The 23,256-nt window shown below is 42.1% G+C and overlaps 1 long non-coding RNA gene across 1 annotated transcript; it reads right to left on the bottom strand.

Moving 5' to 3' along the window:
- Nucleotides 1-8,801: 8,801 nt before the first annotated feature.
- LOC143658944 (uncharacterized) lies at nucleotides 8,802-19,565 on the bottom strand. The gene is made up of 3 exons (XR_013163376.1): nucleotides 19,369-19,565; nucleotides 14,708-15,097; nucleotides 8,802-8,907 (listed from the first exon to the last, which is right to left on the bottom strand). It is a non-coding gene; the product is annotated as an uncharacterized LOC143658944 (long non-coding RNA).
- Between the last annotated feature and the right edge of the window lie 3,691 nt (nucleotides 19,566-23,256).

The raw sequence follows: 23,256 nt of genomic DNA, 5'->3' as shown, positions 1-23,256 counted from the left end.
TTTAATCCTAATCCAATCTTGTGGGGGCAGACTTTTGTTTGGGTGGGACATTCTGTTAGGTTGTTTCCATGGAGATATGACCCACCCAATTGTGGATGTAACCTTTTGATTAGATTATGTCCATGGAATTATGAGCCACCTATTCAAGATGTGTCTTAATTCACTTCCCAGAGTCCTTTAAGAGGGGAATATTTTGGAAAAAATTCAAGTGCAGATGTTTGGAGATGGAGAAACCAACATGGAGAGCAGAGAAATGAAACCAAGATACAGACATTTGGAGATGCTAAGTTAAGAGATAAAATCCAGATTTTGTCCCAGGAAAGCTAAGTGAGGGCCCACAGAAGCTCAGATAGGAAGCCCCTGGAACCAGGAGCTGAGAGCAATGAAACCCTAGAACAAAGGGCCAGCAGACATCGCCATGTGCCTTCCCATGTGAAAGAGAAACCCTGGAAGTAGTCAGCCTTTTGTGAGTGAAGGTATACTCTCGTTGATGCCTTAATTTGAACATTTTCAGGGCTTTAGAACTGTAACTTGTAACTTAATAAAGCCCCTTTATAAAAAGCAACCCATTCTTGGTATATTGCATTTCGGCAGCATTAGCAAACCAAAATACTAGTCTGTCATTTGTTATTTGACCATTTCTAATATCTTTCGCCATATGAAATGTTTAATTTCTATGTAGTCAGGTCTGTCACTACTTGTCTTCACGCCCTTTGAAGTTTGTTTTTTGCTTGAGAAGATCTTCCTCACTCTAAGGTTGCACAAATTTTCTCTTAAATTTTCTTCCAATATTTGTATAGGCTTTGTTTTACATTTAGCTATTTAACCTTATGGAATTTATTTATAGGGCACATGATGGAGATCTGTCTTTGTCTTCATCCAAGTAAAATATTTTATTTGCTCAGCCATAATCCATTCCCACTTTCTCCTTTTTAATATAATTCCAAACTTGTGCAGGAAACCAAGTGTCTGTCAAGTTCTTCAAGGAAAATTGACCCTTTTCTAGCCCCAGGGGTCACAGTGACTCACTAATCCCACACCTCTTCCCAGAGATTGGTTCAAAGGTGGGCATGTGGCCCAGTTCTGACTAAAAGAAGGTGAGGAGGGTTGCACTGGGGATTTTTGAGAAAGTTCCCTTGTGTTCTTCTGAATGAACATCTAGAAGCTACCATTTCTTTTCTTCCTGTGGAAGTGGTCAAGTGTGGGTAAGAGGCCAGGGGATGCTACAGCATCTGACCACTTGTTAAGGTTGAATAGCAGCAGAACTAAGAGCATTTCCAGGAAATGGAGTCAGAAACTCCAGAAGCAGCCAGTTCTGAAAGCTACACATTTCTACATTCCAGTCTTGTTTTGCACTTTTCTATAAAATTCTTAATATTCTTCCTTCATGTCCTCTGCATGTCATTAAATTTCTTCCCATTTATTTTACAGTTTTTAATGTTATGAATGGGTAGTTTTCCATTTAATTTATAACTGTTTATTTATATTTTAAAACATAATTTTTTATTTATTTATTTTGGGTACAAAAATATCTTTGAAATCAATTGTTTTTTTTTTATTTGGCTTGTCATACTTTCCAAACCTATCGTCATACCACCTGAAAATAAAGATAATTTTGTCCCTTCCATGCTAATGCTTATATGTCTTATTTTCTTTTTCTTATTTTTTTGCATTAGCTAGACATTCCAAAACAATGTTGTCTAATGGTGGTGATCTAGGCCACTGGCGTCTTGCTTCACATTTTAGTGAATTAATACTTCACAATTTAATACGTAGATTTTTGATAAATTAACTTTGTATATTTCAGTAGCTTCTTAGTCTTATTTTATTTAAAGTTTATGTTAGAAATAGCTAAGAATTACTCCAATGTTATTTTAAAACCTGTTGATAGAATTATACGGTTCTTTAATGTGGCGATATAATTAATGAGTTTGCCAACTGTGTCAAATCATTGCTTTATTCCTACCTTGTTTAGCAGAATTCATTTTATAAGTCACTGCTGAAACTGATTTGCCAATATTTTAAACCTTTTCGTTTTCGCATCTATATTCACGAATGAAATTGAACCATTGGTTTCCCAGCTATTTTGTTCTTTTCTGAAGTCAGGTATTAAGATTATAAGAAATGAACCATATAATAAATGAGTCATTTTTCTTCTTTTTCTTCATTGATCTTCCACAGTTTGAGTAACATAGGAACTAAACCATTTTATTAAGAAGTGTCCTCTCGGGGCAGCCCTCCCTCTCTAATGACACGACGTGCACCCTCTTGCATGGAGGAGCACAGAAGTATTTCTTGCCTGAATAAACAGCTTCTTGGAAGGCTGGAAAACAACTCAGGCCCATAAATGTTAACATTTGGGGAAAATACAAATGCAAGGAAAGCACTCCAGTTCTTCTAAAAATCAAATAATATTTAACGTCCAGATTATATTTTCAAATCAATATTATTCTTCACCAAAATAAAAAAGTATTAGTAAATGGCATCATTGAAACAAACAAAAATAAAGTTTTAAAGCAATGGAAACTGTACTCATAAAGGATTCACGTAGTCTGTCACCATGACAAAATTCACATTAAAACTAAAATTGTATAACTGAAATGCACAAGAATAGCCCAATTCCCTGAGCCTAAGGAAATGGTCATTTGACACGAACAATTACTCATCCTGTTCCTATTTTACAAGTGAAGATAAAAAAGGTTTCCATAAGAATGCTTCAGGATATTTCAAAGGAAGCTGCATTCTTTGTATGATCACCATTATTGTGGGGTCTGCCAATCTAAAAATGACCTATCTTTGAGATGACCAAAAGATATGACCATTTGTGGGGTTGTTTGCACAGACTTCAACTTTGAGAAATGATCATTATTCTTGGCTCTGCTATAAAATGAAATTATTCAATAGGTACCACATGCCAGAAAAACAGTAGGTTTTTCCAGAGAGCCCTAAAGCTAAAATTAGATGATAGTTGACCAATCTTAGACTAGTTATTAAAGGATATCTAATTATTATTGTCATCCCAGTTGAGCAAAATTCCTACAATTTTAGAAATAGGACATGAGTGTTCACAGAGAATCATGTGGCCTAGATTTATTGTATTACAGAGAGTGTAAACTAATTCTCAAGGTGAAACGATTTTTTCCAAGGTCTCGTTTATTCTGCAAGTATACCAGAATAAACATTAAAGAAATGTGGTGAGCAAATAGACGTTAAAGAAATGTGGTGAGCAAATAGAAATGGTCCTTGCTCTCAAAATATTGACAGCCTAAGGGAAAAGTATGAACATTAAAACAGATAACCATTTCTTCAAAGGTGGTCACAACAATATCTCCTATGCCATATTTTCTTTGTTAATGGAACTTGCCATTTCCTCATCCAATGTGGAATCTTCTTCTCTTTCCTTATGACCCATTTTGACCACTATGATGCAGCAAAAAAGATGTTACATAATTTACAAGGCTGGGCTTCTGTCTTTGTCTCATGAAAACATTCCTCATTGGAACCCAGACACCATTGTATGAGAAAGTCAAGCAATCAAGTGTAGAATCCCATGTGGTAAATTTCCACAGACCCTAATGAACAGCCTTCCCTGAGCTCCCAGCTAGCAGCCATGTAACTTAGACCCCTTTGAAGAATCCAGCCATTGCCGTGTCCCAGTCAACACCATCTGAAACAGAAGAATCACCTGCTTCACCTATGAGGAATTGTGAGAATGGCAAATGGTTGTTTTAAGCTGCTAAATTTTCATGTGGTTTGTTATGTATGGAGATGACTGAAGCAAGTATGAGAACAAAAAAAAAAAAGGCTGCTATGAAAGAGCAGAGCAGGAAAACCCAATTAGAATGAGGAGGGGGTGGGTGGGTCAGGACACCCTGAATAGGTGCTGACATGGCACGGTCAGGGGCAGGAACGTTGGAATCAAGGAGAAGATGAACTCTGGAGACCCCCGAGTAGAAAAGAGATGGTTTGTCCAAGGAAGTAAGATGGACTAGTAAGGCTGAAGGGTTTTTATTCAAGGGGAAAGAAAGGGCCCGGAGATGAATCTGGAGAGGTGAGCAGAGCCTTGCAAGGACTTACCCTAAGGGCAGTGGGAAGCCACACAGCCTTTCGTAGGCAGAGCTCCAATTAGAATCCAGTCCCTCTGATTCCCAATTCAGGGATCCTTCATCTAAACGACACCATCCCCAACAGATACTTCTAGGCATAATGAATTGATGCAAACAGCTTTGGAAACAGGGTAACTATATCCTCCAGTAGGCTGCCATTGGCAAAGTTGAGGTTCAGGAATATTCAGCTGTGGATGGGTCAGTTGCCTGAGACCCTCCTCTCTACCTTTGTTTCCATGCTGCCCCTCCTAGAACTCCCTGCCACTGCCATCATGATTCTGACCTTCCAGCCTCCCTTACCCTGGAGGCTGTTCTGCCCAGGTGGACAACTGGAGCAGAGCGCATGGCCATGCTTCACCCCCTAGCACCTGATGACTGTCAATGACAGCTTCTCCCACTCACTAGGATAAGCTACAGTCGGGAAAAAAGTAAAGCCATTACCTTCCATTTCCTTCCCCTGTGTGTGGCAGAGTGACTTAACTAATCACCCTGGAGTTGGAAAGCAGTTCTAGGCACTGTGACAAACAACAAAACACACCCATTTTCTTTATGGATCCAGACTACCTTAGGGTTCCTACATTGCTATCTTAGGGTTCCCACAAAAGTGAGCAATAATAACTGCTCCCCTGCTTTGAACACCTGCCAGAAGATCAGGGATGTCCAATGTCGCATAATAGACAAGATTGGCTTTTTCACCACAATTCTGCAAAGATAGGGCTATTCTATCTCACTTTACAGTAAGGAGACAAAAGTGGTATCTTCAGACCTCACAGGAGAGCCAGGGGAGCCAACAGGGCAGATCAGAAAGCAGCTGTCCTATCCCCACTGCCAAGACACACGAGGTGCAGCCTGGGAAGGAATCAGTCCTATTTCCACAAGAATAGCGTCTTCGTGGAAAAGCATGGTGAATTGTTGCATTATAACAATTACGAGGGAGGAAGTTAAGGCTCTCCAAAACAGTTTTGAAATCCCTCAGTGTCAGCTTTAAGACCTGCTTTTAGCAGTCAGCTCCCACCTATCATATTTGTTGCTTGCTCTTCACCAGCTTGTATCTGGTGAACTCAACACATCCATAGAAAGACAATGCCTAAAACTCCTGCGTATGGTCTTCTGACTAGCAGCCATGACCAGGCATGGGGAACAGGGAAGAATGAGTAATAGAGCACCAGACTGGGGTCTGAAGATCTGTCCTCCACCTACCAGCTGTGAAGTGTTGGAGGCAGGTCCATATGGCCTCCACATCTTTTCCTGTTAAATGGAACAAGTTTCCTCACCCATCTCTCAAGACTACCAAGAGCAAGTAGAAGAGTGGTGTAGACACTCCCATAACTGTAAAGAACCATATAGGTATAAATTATGTATTTATTTGAACCATATGAAATGACCAGAGTTCATAATTTTTTACCCACAGTTGCCATTTTTGACCTACAATTGGTATTTTTTAAGGTTAAAAGTGGTTTACTCAGCAATGTTGTGAGGTTCAGGCTAATGTTTAGTCTAACATATAACAATCATCTCTTGCATACAAAATAAAACAAGATAAACTTTATGCTAATTTTGTTTTATACATTCCTAAGTGGCACTGTACCTGTAAGTAGCTATTTCTCAAAGCTGACTCCTTAAATATTCTAATCCACACTTGACAGAGCTCAGTAGCCAACAAAGGTATAAAAATAATAACAGTGTGTGCAACGACGAAGAGGTTAAGAGCACAGTCACTGGGACCCTTTGCCTGGGGTCTAATCCTGGATTTTCTGTTATTCTCTGTGTGACCTTGGACAAGTTACTTAGGCTCTCTGTGTCTCAGTGCCCTCACCTGTAAAACGAGATTAACAATAACTCAGACCTCAAAGGACTGTTGTAAGGAAGATGCAAGTCAGGAGCGAGGAGCATGTAGAAAAGTGCCTGGTACTTAGTAAATGCTCTTTAAGCATTTGCTGTTACTCTGATTGACTTTTATATTAAGCCCATGGTAATTTCAGATTTAATGCCACAACATAATATTTTAGACCAGAAAGAAATGCTTTAAATGTTCTATGGGCTTGTGTATGACTGTGGGTCTATCTAGTGTAGGGGGGAATAAAAGGTAAATCAATAGGAAATGAAAACTCCAAAACATATGGCAATATGGATAATCCCACGAAATTCTGAGAGTTGCTTTGTTTCCACAGGAGCCTTGATCTTTCAATCCATTAGTCACAAAATCTGATTTATTGACCAAAGTTTAATAATATATAGCATAGGATCTCATAGATGATACCCCTGGCAGGTAAAGTAAATATGGAGTACAAATTTTACTAGCATGTCTAGAATATTCTAGCATTTTCCCTAATAAGAAGAGTCATCTTTTAATCTTAAATTGTCTCAATATATACATTTTTCCCTATTAAATCATGAAAAAAATATCTGATGGGAATACTGAATGTTAGCAATTGTGCTATAAGGTGGCTTTTTCTTTCCTTAAGTTGTAACTCTGTTTCTCAAAGTGTGTTCTGGGAACAATTGCATAAGAATCACCTAGAATACCTGCAGAAACACAGATCCCTGGGTCCTGTAGGGATCCTAAATTTATGTACATGAAATATAAAATAAGCATATTATTACATAATTAAAAAGGCTGAAATAAAAGCAGAGAACAAGACACTATAAACAATGAAAAGATTTGAAAAATATGCAAAACAATTTCTAGAAAAGAATAACATGAACTAAAATTGAAACAGTAGGCAGATAAATGTCAGATTTTTGGTCAGCTGAAGAGACAACTAGTGAATGCAACGTAGAAATGAAGGAATCATCCAGAATAAAATCCAGAGTAATATAGAAACAAAAATAAAAGAGAGTTGGAAGATGCGGATGCTCAAGTGAGAAGGTTGAACACATTAATATATGCCTTATCAGAGTTTAATACGGAAACAACTGTGGATGCTAAAGAGTAAATATTTTAAGAGATAGTTTCTGATAGTTTTCCAGAATAGCTGAAAGGCACCAATGTTCAGATCCAAGAAGTTCAAAAATCCCAAGGAGAATAAATAAGTAAACACCCACAAAAACTGAGACACATCTTAGTGGCACTGTAGAACACCAAAAGAGAAGGTTTTGAAAGCAGCTTGTGACTATTAACAGATTATCTATAAAAGAACAGCTAAAATGGATTTTTCAATAGTAGTGATGGGATTCAGAAGACAATGGGAAGGAAATAAGTAGGTGAGGCATATTGTCAGAGAAGTTGTTGAGATAGTATCTCATACTTACCTGACAAAAATGATAAAGATTGATAATGCCAAGCGTTGGAAAGAATGTGAACGAATGGAAACTCTCATCATTGCTGGTGGGAATATAAGTTTGTTCAATCAATTAGGAAAAAGTTTGGTGTTACCTGGTAAAGTAGAGCATGAGCACACCCTATGGCCCATCCTTTCTACTCCTAGGGAAACAGTTATACATAAGAACCAGAAGACACATGCAAGAATGCTTATAGTAATGTGTTGATAGTACAAAAAATATTAAAATTACCATAATGTCTATCAATAATACAATGGAAAATATATTCATTTTTTATAATATAAAAAAATCTGGAAAGTGCAAAATTTTCCATCAATAACACTGAAAAAATAAATTGTGATATCATATGATGGAACTTTACAATCATGAAAATGAATAATCCAAACATCAACATGAATGAGTCTCAAAAGCATAATGATAAACAAAAGAAGTTACATACGAATATACATAATATAATTGTATTAATGTAAATTCCCCAAACAGAAAAACTAAAGAGTACTAAGTAAACATATTGCTAACTCTGTGTGTGCATGTGTGTGTGTGCGTGTGGTTAAAACAGATATACATCAAGTTCAGATGAATGTTTATATTTTAGGAGGAAGAGAAGAGATCAGTAAGGGGTAAGATAATGGTTTCAACTGTATTTCTTTTATTTTTTTACATGGGCAGGCACCAGGAATCGAACTGGGTTTACAGCATGGCAGGTGAGAACTCTGCCACTGAGCCACCATTGCTTGTTCAGCTGTATTTTATCTATAACATTTTATTAAAAATATAAAATTAAAAGAAAATATGAGAACATCTTATGTGTCAAATATGAGTAAGAAGCCCATAGTATTTTCATATTACTAGCTGTAATTTTTCCATGTTTCAAATATTCCTTAATTTTATAAAAAAGGCAGACTAATATTCATAACATATGTAGAGATCACAAAGATATCAATAATAAGAAAACAAAACACCCCAAACAACAGGCAAAAGATTTTAACAGGAACTTCACTAAAGAAACTGTGAGAATAAACACCTGAAAAACTCAATATCATTAGGGAAATGAAAATTAAAACTACAATAAGAAACCACTGCACATTCATTAGAATGACTAAAATTTAAAAGATTGTATAAAGTCTTGGCAAGGACATGGAAAAAGTGGAAAACTCTTACATTGCTGGTATAACTATACAATGGCACAACCTTTTTAGATATCACTTGAGCAGTCTCTTAAAAATTAAACATACAGATACCATATAATTTCACTGTTCCACTCCTAAATATTTACCAAAGGTAAATGAAAACATATGTTCATATAAAGACTTGAACACAGATATCCATAGCAGAACTTTATATTAGTCAGGGTTCTTCAGAAAGGCAGCACTGACAGTATATATATACTTATATATATATATACTGTCAGTATATTCTGACAAATTCTGCCAGCTTGGCAAATCAAATTCTGTAGGGCAGGCCACAGATGGAGATTTCATGAAGATGATGATAAATTCTCCCAGGAGAAGCTGTCTGTCTGAAAAAGAGATAGAAATTCTTCTTTGAACTGAATAAATCCTGTTATCCCTTTAAGACATTCAACTGATTAGATGAGGAGACTTCTCTCATTGCTGAAGGCAAGCTCTTTTGTTGATTGTAGATGTAATCAACCATGGGTACAATCAACTGAAGGTGATTCAAATCCACCTACAAAATATCCTCACAGTAATAATCAGGTCAGGGCTTACTTAACTAAAAACAGACACAATGACCCAATCAAGATGACACATAAAACTATCTATCACAATTTGTAATAGCCAAAAATCGGACACAGCCTAAAAGTCCATCAACAGGTAAATGGAAAAACAAACTGTGATATATCCAAACTATAGTATATTTCTCAGCATAAAACAGAATAATCTACCATCACATGCTAGGACCACTTTCAAAATACTTGTGTTGAGTGAAAGAAGCCAGACAAAGAAGAGCATATACCTCATAATTCCTTTTATTTTAGGACATATAAGTTAGTGCGTAGTGACAGAAATCTGATAGGTGGTTGCCAGAAGGTGAGGGAAGGGTGAAGCAGGGAGAGAGGATTGGGATTGCATGGAAACATAAAGACATTTGGGGGAGTGATTCATAATGTTCATTCTCTTGATTGTGGTGATAGTTTTCATGAGTGTATGTCAAAGTATACTCTAAATATATATCCCAATTATGCCTCAATAAAGCCATTAAAAACAATGAAGAAGTAGTGACTGACTAGTAGAGTAGACCAACTCACAAGTCACACATTTACAGAGGAGAACCTGACAAAAGTGAGCCAAATGCTCCACAAAGCACCAGAAAATTTGAGTACCTTGGAGCACCAGGGATTTTGGAAGGCTCAAGAAGGGTATTGGCTTAAAGTGTCATACAAACCCCCAGGTCACCTTCCCCATCCCCCAGCCAGGCATTGACTGTCTCACTGCCCCCTCTCTGCCATTTGCTGTAGCACTCAGCAGCTACTTCCCTCCACTCCACTCCCAGAGTGATGTGGTCCCTGGTTAGCTATTGGTGCATCTGACTTTGGAGAAACAGGATGGCCATACCATAACCACAAAACAAGCTTTACCCTGCTGTTTCCGTTTCCCAGCTGCTAAAACAAATACCATACAGTGGGTTGACTTAACGACAGGAAATTTTTGGTTCCTAGTGTCAGAGGCTGAAAGGCTTGCTCCTTCTCAAGGCCAGTATCTTTTGGGTACCCAGCAATCTTTGGGGTTCCTCGGCTTTTCAGTCACATGACAATGTACATGGAGGCACCTTCTCCTTTCTCTTCCAGTTTCCATTGACTTCATGATTCTGGCTGCTCCTATGGCTTCTCTCTGTCGTTCACTCTCCTTTATAAAAGGACTCCAGTAGTCCTGATGAAAGCCTGGCCTAACTCAACCGGACCACACCTTACCTGAGGTAACATCTTGAAGAGACCTTATTTATAATGGATCCACACCCACCAGCATGTGGGCAGAGACCAAGAACATGTACAAACTGGATACACAATTCAACCCACGACGCATGCTAACTCTACAGATGAGACGAGACTTGCTTCTGATCACAGTCAGGTTTTCGTTGACTCTCTTTAATGTGATTAGATAGACAAGGATTTCCCAGACATTCAACAAATTTTCCAATATGAAAGAGAGAGTCAGAAGGAAAAAAGGAAGAAAGGAAGGAAGGAAAGAAGGAAGGAGGGGAGGAGGGAGGGAGGGCAGAAAAAATAGAAGTAAGACAGGAAGCAAAAGAAAACCTCAGAATAGCTGTCATTAATATCTTTAGAGCAATGCCAGAGGCAGTGAACAGAAGATACTACATCCATAAATCAAGAAAGCATTGTATAACACTGGTATTTATGGCAGCAGTGTTCATGATTTGCAATGGTTGGAGAGGTACAACAATTGAGGAACTGAAGGGAGAAGTGTGCTGTTTACCTACAACAGACTACTGAGAGGCTGCCAGAAGGAATGAAGCTGTGAGGCAAGAAACTAGGTGAATGAAACTTGAGGACAGTACGTTGAATGAAATGTCAGAAACAAAGAAACAAATATTATCATGCCTCACTCATATGGACCAAGTATAATATAAACACTCAGTGAACTGAAATTCAGAGCATGGGTTATCAGGTTGGAGCCTAATGTAAAAGTTTCTATGCTGTAAACTCTTACAGCAGTCACATATATTTCGGAGTTGTAACGGTTATTTCTAAATCCTGAAATGTTGAGCTATTTGTGTATGACCTGGTCATTCCCTGGAACGTCAGGTATCTGGGACACCTGAGACTCAGAGTGAGAGCTCTGAAGCTATGAAAGTCAGCAGTGCCCCATAGAGCAACTGTTTCAAAAGCTGAAAAACTATTAGACCTCAACTAGAGATATAAACGATGCTGACCTGGATAGAACTAAGGTAAGTCAGAATACAGGGTAAAGGATGATATGGTCCATATGTTAAAACTTCAACTTTTATGTGAGACCAAAGGAAGAGATGTTAATTTGCTGCAAAATTTATATCTTTGGTAGTACACTATCTAATTTAACTTGTATGGTCAATTTATTCACATACCATATTTACATGGAATCTTGAATAGGGAGTGAGATCCTTTTGGTGTGTACAGGTTAGTGTGAGACACCTCTACATCCCAGAGCAATTTGGGCAGAGAATAAAAAAGTATTTGCAAAGTCCCCTTGCGAAACTGGGGAGAAAGGAAGACATATTAAATTTGCCCATCTGGGGAATTCCAGATATTCTTATAAGCATTGGGGACAACCAATTTAATAGACCAAGCCCTCAATTTGGGGGTTTTCCCCTATGAAACTAATTCCTGCAAAGAAAAATCAAAGCTTACTTCTATTTAAGTCCTAGAATCACCCCCAGAGAACCTTTTTTGTTGCTCAGATATGGTCTCTCTCTCTAAAGCAACTCAGCGAGTGAACTCATTGCTCTTCCCGCTACGTGGGACATGACTCCCAGGGATAAAAATCTCCCTGACAGTGTGAGACAGAACTCCTAGGAGGAGCTGGGACCCAACATCATGGGATGGAGAAAGTTTTCTTGACCAAAAGAGGGAAGAGATAAATGAGACAAAATAAAGTTTCAGTGACTGCGAGATTTCAGTCGAAAGGTTATCCTGGAGGCTATTCTTACACATTACATAGATATCCTTTTTTAATTTATGGTGTATTGGAGTGGCTTGAGGGAAGTCACTGAAACTGTTGAGCTGCGTTCCAGTAACCTTGATTCTTGAAAACAACTGTATAACAATATAGCTTTTACAATGTGACAGTGTGATTGTGAAAAACTTGTGTCTGGTGCTTTTACCCAGGGTATGGACAGATGAATAAAAAAATACGGATAAATAACAATGGGGATAAGGGTGGGAAAAAAACGCGCAGATTGCAATGCTAGAGTCAGTGAGAGTAAGAGGAAGAAGATGGGATGAATGGGGTTTTTCTCTTTTCTCTTCACATCTTTTTCTGGAGTGACGCACATGTTCTAAAAATGATCATGGTGATGAATACACAACTATGTGATGATATTGTGAGCCACTGATTGTACATCACGTATGGACTGTGTGTGAAGATATCTCAATAAATAAATATGTATACGTGTATATACAAGAAATCATGGCATAAACAGGAACAATTAAAGATTTAGAAGGCGCTCCTGGGAACTAAAATGAACAATGTTCGTGAAATAAAGAGATCAACAGAAGGTATAAAGATAAAGCCAAGGAAGCCCCGGACCCTCCTTCTTCCCTTCCGATCCTGCTTCAGCACTCCTTCCCGCAGCACCCCCGCGACAGGCAGACGCAGCGGGCCGGGCCGCAAGGCTGAGGCCCGATCTCCGACGTCACTACCCGTGTCTGCTCCAGAAACCCCCACCTGGCTCACTCCATCCCCCAAGGCGCCATAGGGGCCCTTGGAATAAAAGGGATGTAAAACACACCGTTTCTTAGTGTTTCGCGAATTACATCCCTCTCCAATATGAGTGCACAGTGAGCTCGTGGACGGCTCCGATCACCCGGGCAGGGCGAAGGGGGCTTCTTGAGGATGGTCGCGGGGGCCGCGCTCCCCACCGCCAGGTGGCCCCGAGTACCCGCAAAGGGTCGGGACCAGACGCGTAAGGCAGCGTCCCCCGCCGCGGCCCGGCCCCCTCCCCTGCCAAGCAGGACCTGGGACCGGGAGCGAGGGCCACGCGTCCGCCACTCGCTGGGGACGCGGGCCCGGGAACACACACCGCGCAAAAGGACCCGACAGCAGATGTCCCGCACGCGGCCGCGCCCCAGGGCCGGCTGCAGAATAGGCTGCAGGGGCATTTTGCTCAGGCAAAGGCCACCCGGTTTCCTTTGACTGCTCTTTACGCAAATCCTCCTCCAAAGCTTCCTCTTTCCCGGTCTCCTCCCCCGGCCTCAATGCAGCTCCGCCCCCAGCTGCAGGAGATTGTGCAAGGCGCCCTCACATCCTGCAAAAGGACGCTGGGGGGCAGTCACTCAACGTCCTACAAAACTCCCTTTCTCCACCTGGGCTCCCACCCAACCCGAGAAGGGACCCTTCATTTGAGGTTCTAGGGCCCTCTGGAAATGATACGAGCATAATCCCCAGGCAAGGTCATTAAGTAATGCTTCTTGCACTTCAGCAGGTTTCGGAACAAAAACTCCTGTTAGCACGGCCAGGCTGCAGGCTCGCTCCGCAGGAGGAAGGAACCCTAACAACACCGGAGCCACCCCAAGACTAGCACATGGCAGCCTCTCCTCCGGCCCATCTCATCTGAATAGAGGACTTGTCCAGAGACCCGGTGGTGTGAAGTTGATTTAGAAAAAGAACCACCACTTTACTTACTTGTTATTCTCCCTCAGAGTCATCATGCCTTAAGCAAAGAGGGTCTTAAAGCATGGACTGAAAGCGCAAACTTGAGTATTTCTATCACAACAGTCTTTGTGGGAGCTCGGGATCCTTCCTCATTCTCATTCCATGATACTTTCACGGGGGCATGTTAATGAAATGGAAGCATTCCCCAAGGCAACACTGTGATTGCCTTTGGACAGAAAATTTAATAAACCAAGACAATTTGCTCAGGAAACAGCAAGTTAAGGGAAAGGGGAGGTGGGCCAATGGATGAAGAAAAATTTAAAGGAAACCGAGCAATGTCGTTCATACGCTGTCTCACCCATGCCACAGCTTAGGCAGGGCTGGCGAAACCAAGGTGAGGCACAGGTGCACAGACAGTAAAATCAGCTCCTAAGGTCCTCAGAGCCCTGAAGCAGGAGGGAGGGACTTCTTGGAAATTCCCAGGAGAGGGGGGATTGCAACGGAGCCCAGGACCCAGGGGCCAAGTGCTTGCAAACAAACTGACCCTGAGCCTGCCCTCCCACACTTGTGTCTGACGTTCATTCTTGAGTGGAAGCCAGGCCACATGAAGGCAATCAATCCATTTATAATAATCGGTTCTGAACAGAGGCTCTGCCTTCAGCCCAGCACAGCCTGTTTAAGAGAAACTGGGGAAGCGTGCCTTAGATTTCTTCATCTTTACGAAGAAAGTATTTTTCAGATCCATGCCCAAATGAAAGGCCAGAAGGAAGTATGTGTGCATGCGTGCATATGCGTGGGGCATACACGTGGGGCAACGGACAGACACACAGACAGTGACCCCAAAGGGTTACAGAAAGTTTTCTTCCACGGAAAAATTACAGTCTGGGTTTATGATTCATTTGGGGGGAATTCTGGAAGCATCTAAAGGAAAGTGGAGTGTGCACGTGCATGTTTGTGGATGTGCAGGGAGACAGACAGACAGACACTTACCCAAGGCTTACAAAGCGCTGTCCTCAACTGGAGAAGCTCACACTGGCTTGGTTTGTATCATGTAAGTGGAGAAGCTGAAAATCAGATCCCGGTACTCCAAGTGAGATCAGACAGACTAGGGAGGAAAGGAATCAACAGTGGGAAGAAATACAGCCAACCAGAGAATACCCTTTGTTACGGAAGCCAGAAAGCCTTCCCTGGAGTCAGAGAATCTTTCCGTTTTCATTGCTTCTCACCTGCCCTGGGCAGGTGTCTCAGTGCTGCGCTCTGTCACAGGGCGTGTCTCACCCTCCTTGGGACACTACAGGTGCTGCCCGCACCCTCACAGGATGACGGCAGGAAGAGCTGACTCTCCAGCGCCACGGGCCACTCTGGAAGGATGAAGAGAGCCTGAGAATCAGAGACCAGGAATAAGAATAAATGTGCAGAGTCTTTGTTCCAGGATGGGAATCAGAGCTTCTACACACATGCATGCACACACGTACCTAGACGCACGGATACACACACTCACACATACACACATGCACACACACACACTTATACACACATACATGTCCACAAACACTCACGCATACATATACACTTACACAAATACGTGTGCACACTCACACACGTGTACACGCACACATGTACTCCTATGCATACACACTCATGCACACATATACACACATGCACACACATCACTCACACAAGCACACATGTACGAAGACATTCACACACACAGTTTCTGTGGTCACTGACAAGGCCCCACATGCACGAGGCCTTCCACCCACCCCACGCCCCAGACTGTTTGGGGGCTTCACTTTCAGCACCGAGAATGATCTTAAGACTCCAAAGAAATTAAATAACTGTCACTCTTGGTTTGTCAGGAGTGAAGCCAAAGTCAAAGACTGCACGTCCCCTCCTTACCGTCCATAGGTGGCAGGTGGCATTGTGCGTAGGGCTTGCACACCTGGAAAAACAGAGTGGAGGGAGTGCAAGGGTTGTTCAGTGGTAGAATTCTCACCTGCCATGCAAGAGACCTGGGTTCAATTCGCAGCCCATGCACATCCTAAAACAAACAAACAAAAACCAAACAAGCAGACAAACAAAATTCAACAAACGGTGGTACAATAACGGGATACTCACATGGAAAAAGAACAAAATGTGACCCCTGCCGTACAGCACACACACACGCACACAACCAGAGGGGAGAGGAGCAGGCCGTGATCAAGTCCCTCCTGCTGGTTTATGAGGTGCTTCCATCCCCACTGTGGGCAGTGAGGTTGAGCCGTCCTTCTGTGCAGTAGCTACCCCTGGGATAGGGTCCCCCCCATTAGGTGCAGCACCATGATGGGTTGGCCTGCCTGCCCCAAGGAGGGGACAAGACTCCCCAGAGCCTCTGAAGGTGGCAAATATTCCACCCATAACTTCCTGTGCCTGGTGTTAAGCATATACCCAATGCATTTCTTGGCCATTTTCTTTCTTCTTGGACAAAATGAGCTTTGGAAAAGGTGGGCCCCATATGCGTGCTAGAAAAGTGCGTTCTCTGTCTTTTCCTATGTGGGAAGCACCACGCTCACTCTGCAGTTAGAACAGTAGGAATTTCTCCATTTTGGAAATATTAGGGTTCCTGTCGCAGCCAGTAGAAAATGTTCCTCCTCAACTACGATAGGTTGAATTCTGTACCCCACCAACAGGCACTCTTAATCTTTATCCAGTTCCCTGTGTATGTGAATCCATTGTAAATGGGACCTCTTGAAGATGTTAGTTTTAGTTAAGGTGTTCCTAACTGAACCAGGGTGAGTCTTCATCCACATCACTGGAGGCCTCATGAAGAGAGCCCCGAAGTCACAGAAGGCAGAAACGAGAGGACGTAGCCATGCGATGGGAGGCAGCAGTCCAGGCCAAGAGCCCCGGGATAGCCAGCGGCCAGTGCTGGAATGTGACAGTATCCAGAAGAAGGCAAGCCTTGCGCTGTCATGATTCTGAACTTGTTCTAGCCTCAAAACCACGAGCCAATAAATTCTTGTTATTTACGCCAACCCATTGTGTGGTATTCGTTGCAGCAGAAAGGCAAACTAAGACATCACGCATGACAAGCTCCATGCAAAGTTGTCCTTTCCCTTTCCCGCCAGAGGAACATGTCACAAAGCAAAGGATGAAGCTAGGAATGGTTCCCATATCAGTTTAATCATTGTACTCAGATCCCTCAAAGCAGGATTTGTGCTTTTATGAATACATAATCACATACAGTTAAATTATTTTATCTTTATAATCCATCTAATCTTTATAATGATTAGAACACTCAGAAGGCATTTTTGCCAGTCTCCTGTTTCACTGAGAAGTCACCCCTTATTTTCAAACACTTAATCATTAGATGGCCCACAACCCTTTTATGTAGGCAGAATCCAGAATTTAGTTGCCTTCATTAAGCCTTACTTTCTGTTTCCTCATCCAGAAACAAGTTCTAGGATCCCATCCTCTGAACTTGGTATTCCAAGTTTCAATCCATATATTTCTGTGTCCGGGGTTGCTCCCTTGGTGGCCTCAGCCAGCCTCTGTCTTCTTGAAATGTGAACTCTAGGCTGGAAAGTCCGACATAGCTGACACTTTCCCTGACATCAGACTCACGTATCCAATGACCTACATGATGTCTCCTCTTGGATTCAAATCAATTCTCCAAACACTCTAACCACATCATGATTTCCATCCTGTCTCAGCTACGGCTGGGTTCACAAACTGTGGGAAACTGAGTCACCACAGAACATTGGCTTAAGCAAGAAACAAATTTATTGCTTTTTTTAGTTTTCTTGCCAACCCGGCTGGATTATTTTAATTTAGTTTTTTAAAAAAGTTTGTTTAACAGTTTTGGACTGTTTAGAAAAGTTGTGAAAGTAGTATGGAGATTTTCTGTGTCAACTTCACCCACCTTCATCTAATGTTAATTTGTTACGTAACTGTAGCACAATTATCAAAGCCAAGGCATTAACTTTGGTAAAAGACTATTCACTGAAATATAGACCACATTTGAATTTCAGTAGTTTTCCCAGTAATGCCCATTATTTGTTCTAGGATGCAATCTAATAACCCACTTTGCATTTAGCTGTCATTTCTCCTTAGTCTCCTCCAGCTGGGACATATCCTGAGCCTTTCACCATCTTTCATGATCCAGATACTTTTTAGGGGAGGTGGAGAGAGGGGTCCATGGTCTGGGAATCAAAGCTAAGTCTCCCGTTTGGAAGGCAATCATTCTATCACTGAGCCACCCATGCACCCGGCATGATCTAGATACTTTTGAAGAGTGCTGGTCAGTGGTATTGTAGAATATGTCCAAATTCAGCTTTATCAGGTGCATTTTCCTAATTGGATTAGGCCATGGGGCAGAGATAGGATCAGTTTTACCTTTTGCTTCAAGTCTCCACTATGGCATTTGTTTTAGTTTCCTAGCCTCCTCCAGCAAATACTATGAAATGGGTTGGCTTAAACAATGGAAATTTATTCTCTCAGAGTTTGAGGTTGGGAAAATGTCCAAATCAAGGCAATGTTTTCTTCCTGAAGACCAGCTGCTGTCAATTCTTGGCTCCTTTGCCACAGGACAAGGCATATGGTGGCCTCTGCTGTTCTCTCCTTTTTCTTCTGGATTTCATTGCTTTGAGCTTCTTGCTTCCATGGTTTTCTCTCTGTGTGTCATAATTTCATTCTCTTATAAAGTCTCCAGTAAGAGGATTAAGACCCATCCTGACTGAGGTGGATATTTCGGTTTGCTAAATCTGCAAAATGCAACACACCAGAAATGGCCTGGCTTTGAACAGTAGGGATTTATTAACTTACAAGTTTATGGTTGTTAGGCTATGGAAATGTCTCAATTAAAGCATCAACAGGATGCTACTTCCTCCTAAGGAAAGGCTGCTGGTGTTGGGGACTCCTCCATCACATGACCAGACATATGATGAGGGCTGCTGGTCCTTCTAGCCCGAATTTTGTTGCTTTCAGCTCTGGTTTCTCTGTCTGTGACTTCCTTTCTTGGCTCCTGTGTCTTTTTTCTCTCTCAGCTTCTGTGGGGTTTTTCTTATAAAATACTTCAGTAAGTAGATTAAGTCTCACCTTGAATGAGGTGGGTCACATCTCAATTGAAATAATTTAACCAGAAGTCCCCACCTACAATAGGTCTGCACCCACAGAATGGATTAAAAGAACAGCATCTTTTCTGGGGTACATACAGCTTCAAACCATCAAACATCACAGTGGGACACACCTTAACTGAAGTCTTCAAAGGGTCCTCCTTACAATGGGTTCACACCCACAGGAATGGATTAGATTTAAGAACGTAGTTCTCTGGGGTACATGCATCTTGAAATCACTATAGCATTGTCACTGATTCTGTCTTTATTTAACAATAATGGGTTGTTTTGAATTAATTTTGATTTTTTTAAATGTTCCATTATAGCGTTATTTATCTTGGTCACTGGGCTTTTTGGCATCTATACATTTTTGTGCCCAGGGTGAGTGACTCACTCGCCTCACCCTAATTCCAGCCCTGCTTATTAGTCAAAGGAAATCACATGGCCTACCTGGATTTCAGGAAAGGGGAAACAGGTTCCACCCCTCAAGGGAAGGAGCAGCCCAGGTTACAGGGGTGGGGAATTGTTGAAGGCCATCTTTGGAAGACAATCTCCTACCTGTCCCAGTTCTCTTTTTGATCATCTTCAATGATGTTACGGCTCTTCTTGTGTTTCCCTCCTATTTCTCCTATTCCTTCTTCAAATGCAGAAATGCCACACTAAAAAGAAACGAAACGATTGAGCTGTGGCCAAGGGAAGTCTTTTCCCAGGGAGGAGCTAATAAGCCCGAAGCCATCTTCCTTTCTGATGATACGAGCTCCTGGGAATCCCAAGATTAAAGCTGGGTCAAGACACAGAAAGCAAAGCAAGTGCTGGAGGAGCAAAAAGGGAGAGTTAAGCCAGGAACAGAGCCGCTAGGACATTTCGTTCTTCTATGGTTTCCACAAGAATGTTCTGTTTTGCATTCTTCTCCATGGAGGCGCCTCAGTTACGGGAACAATATAAGAGGCATTAAAATCTGGGATCCAAGTGTGCCTGCCTGTGAAAGAGGCCCTGCCTGGGAGAGAAGGTGGAATAGGACTGCACCATCTCCGTGGCCCCTTTGGAAGCCAGCTTCTACATGCGGCTGTGTACAGAGGAAACTCAATGCCTTGACCAAGCACACGGCTGTTGACAGAGCCCTATGTGATGCTGTTCTCCAAACATCATGTCACCACCCCAGCTCCACAAAATCCTACAGCAACAGCTCAGAACCTCTCTCCTCCTTTCCACCCTTTTCTCTCTCCATTGCTCTTTCCTCCTCTCACTTTCCTCCCACCCTCTGGATGGTAGTCCTTCTTCCTTCTGGAGTAGCCCAAGGTCGTTTCTAAAGCAAATCACTCTAATTCCTCCTACCCCACCGTTCTCCATTTATTTTTGCTGTATGATACCTGAGCACATGTGACATGTGTGAAGGCCTTGGGCTACAGCTCTCAGCCAAGTTCGTGTTTTAACTCACCTAATCATGTTTTAACTCACCAGCCCCTAAGACGGGTCCTGTTAGGATCACCCCCATTTTACACGGGAGACAACAGAGGCACAAAGGCGGGTCCTTGCTAGTAATATCGGACAGCTCCAGGGCTTTCTTTTTTTCCTTAAACTTTTTATTTTGAAATAATTTCAAATTTACAGGACAGTTGCAAAATTAATACAAACCCCATCCAGAGAAGTCCAAACCTACTACTTGCCTCGATAGCAAGATCCACCAGTTTTAACATTGTGCCACATTTGCTGTATCATTCTCTCTACCTACCTACCTATCTATTGTCTGTTTTCTGAACACTTAAGAGTAGGTTCTATACACCATGCTCCTGAAACACATAATGCCTCCATGGACACTTCTTAAGAGGGATAATCACTTATGTAACCACCTTAAGTTAGTTGTCAAGTTCAAGAAATTTAGTATTGATAGGAAGCTTATAGTCTGTATTCCAATTTTTTCATTATTAGATCTAGTCTAAAACAGGGCAATGTCAGCCCAAGGCTCGCACTGAATGTCCCAGCTGTGACCATCAGGCTGAACTGGGTGGCACTGCTTAGAAGGGGAGTCGGGGAGCTGGGCAAAGCGACTGTACCAGCAGGAAGGCAGCAAACACTGGAGCCGATTCCCAAACCCCATCCTGGCTTCCTGCAAGGTTGCGCTCCCCAACCTGTAAGTTGCTTGTGCTTTGAGTCCCTTTAGTAGGGACAAAGCCCTTCCTTTCACAATGATGGGTAAGATTAAAATGCAAACCCCTCTGCAAAGCAATCCCTGAACTATTCCTAACTAAGCAAGAAGAATCAAAATATTCTCTCTGTTTTCTCTTCTTTAGCTCCAGAATTTCTCCTTTGCAGTGCTTCCTACTTTGAATTTCCTGAGCAAAAAAAAATGCAATGTTTGGAACGTACTCATGGTAAAAATGTATTCTTGATTTGCCTGAACTTCAAATGTCACTGGGCACCCTGTGTGTTTTAGCTGCTAAACCTGCCAGCCCTAAATGTAGCTCTGTCTTTTATGTGTGTCCCCCAGCTAAACTATCAAACCGTTTTTGTTTCTACTTTTCGGTTTAGAAAGTTGCAGTAGCACAAGAACCCCTGTATACCTTTACCAGATTCCATTGTTAGCATTTTTGCCACATTCTCCGTCCTTCTCTTTCTTTCCTCTCTTTCTCAACTATAAACTCTTTACCCCAACTCCTTCAGCACAGATCTCCAAGGGCCAAAAACATTGGCCAGATGGAGAAATCTGGAAGACACCACCTTAACTGTGTAACCCAAATTAATATGATTAGTAATGGGACAGGAGGACATCACATGCCTAATCACACAATGCCTGCAGGGAATTTTCCTGCCAAAAATGTTGCAACTGATTAGAATTTTAAGGAAACATCAGACAGACTCCAACTGGAAAGCATCCTACAAAACATCTGCCCTGTAATCTTCAATCCCCCTGGTGTCATGAAAGCCAAAGAAAGGCCAAGGAACTGGTCCAGGTACAAGGTGTTTGCAGAGGGGTTCCATTCCCAGCTCATGCACCCACAGAAAAAGGAAGGTGACTGCAAAGATATGACAACCAAATGTGTGATCCAAAGTTGGGTCCTGGGGGAAAAGGCCATGGAGGACATCATGGGACAGTTGGTGACATCTGAGTGTGGATGTGGATTGGATAATAGAACTGAGTCAATATTAAATTTTATTCATTTGATTATTGTCTTGTGGTTAATGTCAGACAATGTCCTTGTTCTCAGTAAATGTTTTGGGAATGAAGAGGTCCTGTCTTACTTACTTCTGTAGCCTCACTTGGTCTGGGGCATAAGTGGGTCTCAACGAATGTTTGTTAATTACTAAATAAAGGAAAGACAAAAATCACATTTATTGGGCTGCTCCCTTGTGGCTGATGGAGTGTCAGCTGTCTTCTCGTTTGTTCCCATCTCTTAATCCTTTCGATAACCCCTTGAGGTCGGGACCGCTGTGCTCAATTTTACAAATGTGAAAAAATCTGTGAAGTCAATGACTTTCCCATGCTACTAACAGTCAGAGCTAGGATTTGAACATTACTCTATATGAACCTAATATTCTTGCACATTTCACACTTAGAGAAACTTATTAACTTAAACTATGTCAAAGGGCAAGTGGTTGAGCTGACATTCTTTACTTAGGGGAGGAGGGAACCATGGGCAGGACAGTAGTGGCCACCTCCAATGGACCACGTTAAGCAGGAGATGCCCCAATAAATGCTATTGAGCGCCTGGGGCTCTCCTGCTGGGAACCCCCTACTCACATCGTGGACCCCCAAGCAGCAGTAGCAGCATACCCCGGAGCGGGGAGAAATGCAGAATCTCAGGCCCCAGTCAGCCTTGCTGAATCCACCTACCCTTCAACAAGAACCTCATCTGCTGGGCCCTGAGCTAGGGTCGTGGTGGGCTAAACTAAGTCCCCCAAACAAAGGTGGTCTCCAGGCAGAAGGGGCTGAAGATGGTGGGAGCCATGGAGAGTAGCAGGGGAGCCCTTCCCCTGCCCTCAGCTCAGCTGGAGAATCCTCACAGTCCCCCATCTCCCCCAGCGCTGCCGAGGTGCAGGGGTACTCTTTAACAGTGCTCTTCTTTGCCTTCCAGGTTGACTCTGCTTCCCATTGGGCTGTCGGCACAGTAGATGCTCATTATATGACAAGACACCTGCTCCAAACAAGGACAAGCAGGAGTCCTGGAGAGGCACATTAGTAAACTGGGGAGATAAAGAGGAGATGGCATTAATCCCAAGTTGCAGCACACACTGCATGCACACAAGCCAAAACCACCACTCTGGTGGGAGGGGAAATCCGGGGAGATTTTTGTATTTTGCTTATTTGTATTTCCAGCATATCCACGATGAGCTTGTATAATGTGTGTATTTTTTAAAACTTAGATGTAGGCTCTGTGGGGGCAGTTGTCATTCTTTTCTCAAAAAATAAGGGTGCATAGGAGGTTTAGTGGTAGAATGCTCGCCTTC

This window comes from Tamandua tetradactyla, chromosome 2 (genome assembly GCF_023851605.1).
Source record: "Tamandua tetradactyla isolate mTamTet1 chromosome 2, mTamTet1.pri, whole genome shotgun sequence".
NCBI lineage: Eukaryota > Metazoa > Chordata > Mammalia > Pilosa > Myrmecophagidae > Tamandua > Tamandua tetradactyla.
Note: the sequence above shows the minus strand (reverse complement) of the source record. Positions and strands in the feature narration are given on the sequence as shown.